Consider the following 10,190-nt stretch of genomic DNA (forward strand, 5'->3'; position numbering starts at 1 on the left):
TTTAACGTAGAAACTTCATTCAAACTGCGTTGCGTAGGTCTTACTTATGACATGTGGGCTTTGTATTTTTCATCTTTGTAACTTTTATACTTTTTAAACTATTAATTAAAAACTGCTCAAAATTTCCCCATAGACTTAACATGGGCTGATGACATCACAATGGACTAATTAACTTGATTTGCACCTGGTATCATCTTCCAGCTGCTCATCTAGGCCCCATCAAAGAATCAGTTCAACTGATTGCACCTGTATCAACTGCTTTCTACTGAACTAGACCAACTCTCTCTGTGTCTCTACATTCTACAAGGATATAAGACACATTTCATCCAACTTTCTATCCATTCATCCTCTTCAAACCATTCACTCATCCACCCATTAAACTATTCATCAACATCCATTAAACAATCTGCCTATCAACATCCATTTAACTTTCTGTCTATCAACATCCATTACACTATCTACATTTAACTTTTAAACTATATATTCTGTCTCAGGCTTTAAGCATACAATATGGCTCTATTAAGACTGCCGTTAAGCAATTAGAATCCTATGGCAGGTGTTCGGGCCAGCTGCATCAACTGCCAGTCTCAGGCTTTAAGCATACAAAGTGGCCCTATTAAGACTACACATCCTGTTCAACTGCTTCCTCTGCCAAAAACTGTTTCAAAATAAAAGTCCTCACTACAATATTTCACTGTTAAACAATTTAACCCTTTAAACTACTGAACTTTTTAACTGTTCAGCCATTGTAACTGTTACTTGTCATCAACTATGACTCCTACCCACTGTAGCTAGTTAGCATGGTTAGCATAGTTAGCATGTTAGCATGCTAGCATGTTAGCATGCTAGTTAGCATTTTTAGCAAAACTGCTAAAAATGATTAGCTAAGTTAGCAAAGTCACATGGTTAATATAGTTAGCATGCTAGCATGTTAGCATACTAGCATGTTAGCATACTAGTTAGCATTTTTAGCAAAACTGCTAAAAATGATTAGCTAAGTTAGCTAAGTCACATGGTTAGCATAGTTAGCATGCTAGCATGTTAGCATGCTAATTAGCATTTTTAGTAAAACTGCTAAAAACAATTAGCTAAGTTAGCTAAGTCACATGGTTAGCATAGTTAGCATGCTAATACGTTAGCATGCTAGTTAGCATTTTTAGCAAAACTGTTAAAAATGATTAGCTAAGTTAGCTAAGTAACATGGTTAACACAGTTAGCATGTTAGCGCTAGTTAGCATAACTACTAAAAATGAAAACATTAGCTAAGTTAACTAAGTTAAGTATTATCCACCTATTTAACCGTTCAATCATTCCAACTATATTAAACCTTATCTACCAAGCAAATCATTTAACCATATAAACTATCCACCTATTTAACTGTTCAGTCATTCCAACTTTATTAAACCTCATCTACCTAGCAACCAATATAGTTTGTTTTTACTCTGTATGATATTTTACATCATATTTTTGCATTTTCATGCACTGTATTTCCTTCAGGAAATGCTTTTCTAGTTCTTATTACAGTGCATGAAAATGCACTGTACTGTTCTTCCTAGGCTTCTTATTCTTATTCTTCCTTCTAACGCACTTAATGCAGCTTCAACCGTTTAACGTAGAAACTTCATTCAAACTATGTTACGTAGGTCTTACTTAGGACATGGGTGCTTTGTATTTTTCAGCTTTGTAGCTTTTATACTTTTTAAACTATTAATTAAAAACTGTTCAAAATTTCCCCATAGACTTAACATGGGCTGATGACATCACAATAGAGCCGTTAAGCAATTAGAATCCTATGGCAGGTGTTCGGGCCACCTGCATCAACTGCCAGTCTCAGGCTTTAAGCATACAAACTGGCCCTATTAAGACTACACATCCTGTTCAACTGCTTCCTCTGCCAACATCTGTTTCAAAATAAAAGTCCTCACTACAATATTTCACTGTTAAACAATTTAACCCTTTAAACTACTGAACTTTTTAACTGTTCAGCCATTGTAACTGTTACTTGGCATCAACTATGACTCCTACCCACTGTAGCTAGTTAGCATGGTTAGCATAGTTAGCATGCTAACATGTTAGCATGCTAGCATGTTAGCATGCTAGTTAGCATTTTTTGCAAAACTGCTAAAACTGATTAGCTAAGTTAGCTAAGTCACATGGTTAGCATAGTTAGCATGCTAACATGTTAGCATGCTAGTTAGCATTTTTTGCAAAACTGCTAAAAATGATTAGCTAAGTTAGCTAAGTCACATGGTTAGCATAGTTAGCATGCTAGCATGTTAGCATGTTAGTTAGCATTTTTAGCAAAACTACTAAAAATTATTAGCTAAGTCACATGGTTAGCATAGTTAGCATGCTAGCATGTTAACATGCTAGTTAGCATTATTAGCAAAACTGCTAAAAATGATTAGCTAAGTTAGCTAAGTCACATGGTTAGCAGAGTTAGCATGTTAGCATGCTAATTAGCATAGTTATCATAACTAATAAAAATGATTAGCTAGGTTAGCTAAGTCATATGATTAGCATAGTTAACATTTTAACATTGGTAACATGCTAGTTAGCATAGTAACTTGGTTAACATTATTATCTTTGTTAACATAGTTAGCATAACTACTAGAAAACATTGGAGCCATTCCAACTGTTAGTTATCATCAACTATCTGCCTAAATAATTTAACCATTTCAATTATCAACCTATTTAACTGTTTAGTCATTCCAACTATATTAAACCTTATCTACCAAGCAAATAATTTAACCATATGAACTCATCATATTTTTGCATTTTCATGCACTGTATTTCCTTCAGGAAATGCTTTTCTAGTTCTTATTCTTCTTCTAACGCACTTAATGCAGCTTCAACCGTTTAACGTAGAAACTTCATTCAAACTATGTTACGTAGGTCTTACTTAGGACATGGGTGCTATGTATTTTTCAGCTTCGTAACTTTTATACTTTTTAAACTATTAATTAAAAACTAATCAAAATTTCCCCATTGACTTAACATTATGATTATGACATCACAATACGGCCGTTAAGCAATTAGAATCCTATGGCAGGTGTTCGGGCCACCTGTTTCAACTGCCATTCTCAGGCTTTAAGCATACAAACTGGCCCTATTAAGACTACACATCCTGTTCAACTGCTTCCTCTGCCAGAAACTGTTTCAAAATAAAAGTCCTCACTACAATATTTCACTGTTAAACAATTTAACCCTTTAAACTACTGAACTTTTTAACTGTTCAGCCATTGTAACTGTTACTTGTCATCAACTATGACTCCTACCCACTGTAGCTAGTTAGCATGGTTAACATAGTTAGCATGCTAGCATGTTAGCATGCTAGCATGTTAGCATGCTAGTTAGCATTTTTTGCAAAACTGCTAAAAATGATTAGCTAAGTTAGCTAAGTCACATGGTTAGCATAGTTAGCATGCTAGCATGTTAGCATGCTAGTTAGCATTTTTTGTAAAACTGCTAAAAATGATAAGCTAAGTTAGCTAAGTCACATGGTTAGCATAGTTAGCATGCTAGCATGTTAGCATGCTATCATGCTAGTTAGCATTTTTTGCAAAACTGCTAAAAATGATTAGCTAAGTTAGCTAAGTCACATGGTTAGCATAGTTAGCATGCTAGCATGTTAGCATGCTAGTTAGCATTTTTTGCAAAACTGCTAAAAATGATTAGCTAAGTTAGCTAAGTCACATGGTTAGCATAGTTAACATGCTAGCATGTTAGCATGCTAGTTAGCATTTTTAGCAAAACTGCTAAAAATGATTAGCTAAGTTAGCTAAGTCACATGGTTAGCATAGTTAGCATACTAGCATGTTAGCATGCTAGTTAGCATTTTTAGCAAAACTGCTAAAAATGATTAGCTAAGTCACATGGTTAGCAGAGTTAGCATGTTAGCATGCTAATTAGCATAGTTATCATAACTAATAAAAATGATTAGCTAGGTTAGCTAAGTCATATGATTAGCATAGTTAACATTTTAACATTGGTAACATGCTAGTTAGCATAGTAACTTGGTTAACATTATTATCTTTGTTAACATAGTTAGCATAACTACTAGAAAACATTGGAGCCATTCCAACTGTTAGTTATCATCAACTATCTGCCTAAATAATTTAACCATTTCAATTATCAACCTATTTAACTGTTTAGTCATTCCAACTATATTAAACCTTATCTACCAAGCAAATAATTTAACCATATGAACTCATCATATTTTTGCATTTTCATGCACTGTATTTCCTTCAGGAAATGCTTTTCTAGTTATAGTGCATGAAAATGCACTATACTGTTCTTCCTAGGCTTCTTATTCTTCTTATTCTTATTCTTCTTCTAACGCACTTAATGCAGCTTCAACCGTTTAACGTAGAAACTTCATTCAAACTATGTTACGTAGGTCTTACTTAGGACATGGGTGCTATGTATTTTTCAGCTTTGTAACTTTTATACTTTTTAAACTATTAATTAAAAACTAATCAAAATTTCCCCATTGACTTAACATTATGATTATGACATCATAATACGGCCGTTAAGCAATTAGAATCCTATGGCAGGTGTTCGGGCCACCTGTTTCAACTGCCAGTCTCAGGCTTTAAGCATACAAACTGGCCCTATTAAGACTACACATCCTGTTCAACTGCTTCCTCTGCCAAAAACTGTTTCAAAATAAAAGTCCTCACTACAATATTTCACTGTTAAACAATTTAACCCTTTAAACTACTGAACTTTTTAACTGTTCAGCCATTGTCACTGTTACTTGTCATCAACTATGACTCCTACCCACTGTAGCTAGTTAGCTAAGTTAGCTAAGTAACTTGGTTAGCATAGTTAGCATGCTAGCATGTTAGCATGCTAGTTAGCATTTTTAGCAAAACTGCTAAAAATGATTAGCTAAGTTAGCTAAGTCACATGGTTAGCATAGTTAGCATGCTAACATGTTAGCATGCTAGTTAGCATTTTTAGCAAAACTGCTAAAAATGATTAGCTAAGTTAGCTAAGTCACATGGTTAGCATAGTTAGCATGCTAGCATGTTAGCATGCTAGTTAGCATTTTTTACAAAACTGCTAAAAATGATTAGCTCAGTTAGCTAAGTCACATGGTTAGCATAGTTAGCATGCTAGCATGTTAGCATGCTAGTTCACATTTTTTACAAAACTGCTAAAAATGATTAGCTAAGTTAGCTAAGTCACATGGTTAGCATATTTAGCATGCTAGCATGTTAGCATGCTAGTTAGCATTTTTTGCAAAACTGCTAAAAATGATTAGCTAAGTTAGCTAAGTCACATGGTTAGCATAGTTAGCATGTTAGCATGCTAGTTAGCATTTTTTGCAAAACTGCTAAAAATGATTAGCTAAGTTAGCTAAGTCACATGGTTAGCATGCTAGCATGTTAACATGCTAATTAGCATTTTTAGCAAAACTGCTAAAAACGATTAGCTAAGTTAGCTAAGTCACGTGGTTAGCATAGTTAGCATGCTAGCATGTTAGCATGCTAGTTAGCATTTTTAGCAAAACTATTAAAAATGATTAGCTAAGTTAGCTAAGTAAAATGGTTAGCATGCTAGCATGTTAGTATGCTAGTTAGCAAAACTGCTAAAAATGAAAACATTAGCTAAGTTAACTAAGTTAAGTATTATCCACCTATTTAACCGTTCAATCATTCCAACTATATTAAACCTTATCTACCAAGCAAATCATTTAACCATATAAACTATCCACCTATTTAACTGTTCAGTCACTCCAAGTATATTAAACCTCATCTACCTAGCAACCAATATAGTTTGTTTTTAAGCTGTATGATATTTTACATCATATTTTTTGCATTTTCATGCACTGTATTTCCTTCAGGAAATGCTTTTCTAGTTCTTATTCTTCTTCTAACGCACTTAATGCAGCTTCAACCGTTTAACGTAGAAACTTCATTCAAACTATGTTACGTAGGTCTTACTTAGGACATGGGTGCTATGTATTTTTCAGCTTCGTAACTTTTATACTTTTTAAACTATTAATTAAAAACTAATCAAAATTTCCCCATTGACTTAACATTATGATTATGACATCACAATACGGCCGTTAAGCAATTAGAATCCTATGGCAGGTGTTCGGGCCACCTGTTTCAACTGCCATTCTCAGGCTTTAAGCATACAAACTGGCCCTATTAAGACTACACATCCTGTTCAACTGCTTCCTCTGCCAGAAACTGTTTCAAAATAAAAGTCCTCACTACAATATTTCACTGTTAAACAATTTAACCCTTTAAACTACTGAACTTTTTAACTGTTCAGCCATTGTAACTGTTACTTGTCATCAACTATGACTCCTACCCACTGTAGCTAGTTAGCATGGTTAACATAGTTAGCATGCTAGCATGTTAGCATGCTAGCATGTTAGCATGCTAGTTAGCATTTTTTGCAAAACTGCTAAAAATGATTAGCTAAGTTAGCTAAGTCACATGGTTAGCATAGTTAGCATGCTAGCATGTTAGCATGCTAGTTAGCATTTTTTGTAAAACTGCTAAAAATGATAAGCTAAGTTAGCTAAGTCACATGGTTAGCATAGTTAGCATGCTAGCATGTTAGCATGCTATCATGCTAGTTAGCATTTTTTGCAAAACTGCTAAAAATGATTAGCTAAGTTAGCTAAGTCACATGGTTAGCATAGTTAGCATGCTAGCATGTTAGCATGCTAGTTAGCATTTTTTGCAAAACTGCTAAAAATGATTAGCTAAGTTAGCTAAGTCACATGGTTAGCATAGTTAACATGCTAGCATGTTAGCATGCTAGTTAGCATTTTTAGCAAAACTGCTAAAAATGATTAGCTAAGTTAGCTAAGTCACATGGTTAGCATAGTTAGCATACTAGCATGTTAGCATGCTAGTTAGCATTTTTAGCAAAACTGCTAAAAATGATTAGCTAAGTCACATGGTTAGCAGAGTTAGCATGTTAGCATGCTAATTAGCATAGTTATCATAACTAATAAAAATGATTAGCTAGGTTAGCTAAGTCATATGATTAGCATAGTTAACATTTTAACATTGGTAACATGCTAGTTAGCATAGTAACTTGGTTAACATTATTATCTTTGTTAACATAGTTAGCATAACTACTAGAAAACATTGGAGCCATTCCAACTGTTAGTTATCATCAACTATCTGCCTAAATAATTTAACCATTTCAATTATCAACCTATTTAACTGTTTAGTCATTCCAACTATATTAAACCTTATCTACCAAGCAAATAATTTAACCATATGAACTCATCATATTTTTGCATTTTCATGCACTGTATTTCCTTCAGGAAATGCTTTTCTAGTTATAGTGCATGAAAATGCACTATACTGTTCTTCCTAGGCTTCTTATTCTTCTTATTCTTATTCTTCTTCTAACGCACTTAATGCAGCTTCAACCGTTTAACGTAGAAACTTCATTCAAACTATGTTACGTAGGTCTTACTTAGGACATGGGTGCTATGTATTTTTCAGCTTTGTAACTTTTATACTTTTTAAACTATTAATTAAAAACTAATCAAAATTTCCCCATTGACTTAACATTATGATTATGACATCATAATACGGCCGTTAAGCAATTAGAATCCTATGGCAGGTGTTCGGGCCACCTGTTTCAACTGCCAGTCTCAGGCTTTAAGCATACAAACTGGCCCTATTAAGACTACACATCCTGTTCAACTGCTTCCTCTGCCAAAAACTGTTTCAAAATAAAAGTCCTCACTACAATATTTCACTGTTAAACAATTTAACCCTTTAAACTACTGAACTTTTTAACTGTTCAGCCATTGTCACTGTTACTTGTCATCAACTATGACTCCTACCCACTGTAGCTAGTTAGCTAAGTTAGCTAAGTAACTTGGTTAGCATAGTTAGCATGCTAGCATGTTAGCATGCTAGTTAGCATTTTTAGCAAAACTGCTAAAAATGATTAGCTAAGTTAGCTAAGTCACATGGTTAGCATAGTTAGCATGCTAACATGTTAGCATGCTAGTTAGCATTTTTAGCAAAACTGCTAAAAATGATTAGCTAAGTTAGCTAAGTCACATGGTTAGCATAGTTAGCATGCTAGCATGTTAGCATGCTAGTTAGCATTTTTTACAAAACTGCTAAAAATGATTAGCTCAGTTAGCTAAGTCACATGGTTAGCATAGTTAGCATGCTAGCATGTTAGCATGCTAGTTCACATTTTTTACAAAACTGCTAAAAATGATTAGCTAAGTTAGCTAAGTCACATGGTTAGCATATTTAGCATGCTAGCATGTTAGCATGCTAGTTAGCATTTTTTGCAAAACTGCTAAAAATGATTAGCTAAGTTAGCTAAGTCACATGGTTAGCATAGTTAGCATGTTAGCATGCTAGTTAGCATTTTTTGCAAAACTGCTAAAAATGATTAGCTAAGTTAGCTAAGTCACATGGTTAGCATGCTAGCATGTTAACATGCTAATTAGCATTTTTAGCAAAACTGCTAAAAACGATTAGCTAAGTTAGCTAAGTCACGTGGTTAGCATAGTTAGCATGCTAGCATGTTAGCATGCTAGTTAGCATTTTTAGCAAAACTATTAAAAATGATTAGCTAAGTTAGCTAAGTAAAATGGTTAGCATGCTAGCATGTTAGTATGCTAGTTAGCAAAACTGCTAAAAATGAAAACATTAGCTAAGTTAACTAAGTTAAGTATTATCCACCTATTTAACCGTTCAATCATTCCAACTATATTAAACCTTATCTACCAAGCAAATCATTTAACCATATAAACTATCCACCTATTTAACTGTTCAGTCACTCCAAGTATATTAAACCTCATCTACCTAGCAACCAATATAGTTTGTTTTTAAGCTGTATGATATTTTACATCATATTTTTTGCATTTTCATGCACTGTATTTCCTTCAGGAAATGCTTTTCTAGTTACAGTGCATGAAAATGCACTGTACTGTTCTTCCAAGGCATTTTATTATTATTATTATTATTCTTCTTCTAACGCAGCTAATGGAGCTTCAACCGTTTAACGTAGAAACTTCATTCAAACTATGTTACGTAGGTCTTACTTAGGACATGTGAGCTTTGTATTTTTCAACTTTGTAACTTTTATACTTTTTAAACTATTAATTAAAAACTAATCAAAATTTCCCCATTGACTTAACATTAGATTATGACATCACAATACGGCCGTTAAGCAATTAGAATCCTACGGCAGGTGTTCGGGCCACCTGGATCAACTGCCAGTCTCAGGCTTTAAGCATACAAACTGGCCCTATTAAGACTACACATCCTGTTCAACTGCTTCCTCTGCCAAAAACTGTTTCAAAATAAAAGTCCTCACTACAATATTTCACTGTTAAACAATTTAACCCTTTAAACTACTGAACTTTTTAACTGTTCAGCCATTGTAACTGTTACTTGTCATCAACTATGACTCCTACCCACTGTAGCTAGTTAGCATGGTTAGCATAGTTAGCATAGTTAGCATGCTAGCATGTTAGCATGCTAGTTAGCATTTTTAGCAAAACTGCTAAAAATGATTAGCTAAGTTAGGTAAGTGATGTGGTTAGCATAGTTAGCATGCTAGCATGTTAGCATGCTAGTTAGCATTTTTAGCAAAACTGCTAAAAATGATTAGCTAAGTTAGCTAAGTCACGTGGTTAACATAGTTAGCATGCTAGCATGTTAACATGCTAGTTAACATTTTTAGCAAAATTGCTAAAAATGATTAGTTAGGTTAGCTAAGTCACATGGTTAATATAGTTAGCATGTTAGCATTGCTAACATGCTAGTTAGCATAACTACTAAAAATTAAAACATTAGCTAAGTTAACTAAGTCAAGTATTATCCACCTATTTAACCGTTCAATCATTCCAACTATATTAAACCTTATCTACCAAGCAAATCATTTAACCATATAAACTATCCACCTATTTAACTGTTCAGTCACTCCAACTATATTAAACCTCATCTACCTAGTAACCAATATAGTTTGTTTTTACTCTGTATGATATTTTACATCATATTTTTTGCATTTTCATGCACTGTATTTCCTTCAGGAAATGCTTTTCTAGTTCTTATTATTTTTCTTCTTCTAACGCAGTTAATGCAGCTTCAACCGTTTAACGTAGAAACTTCATTCAAACTGCGTTGCGTAGGTCTTACTTAGGACATGTGGGCTTTGTATTTTTCATCTTTGTA

Source organism: Alosa pseudoharengus, unplaced genomic scaffold, assembly GCF_046254945.1.
Source record: "Alosa pseudoharengus isolate Yale_2024_CS ecotype anadromous, Long Island Sound unplaced genomic scaffold, YU_APseudo_1.1 YU_APseudo_1.1_scf_17, whole genome shotgun sequence".
NCBI classification, from domain to species: Eukaryota; Metazoa; Chordata; class Actinopteri; order Clupeiformes; family Clupeidae; genus Alosa; species Alosa pseudoharengus.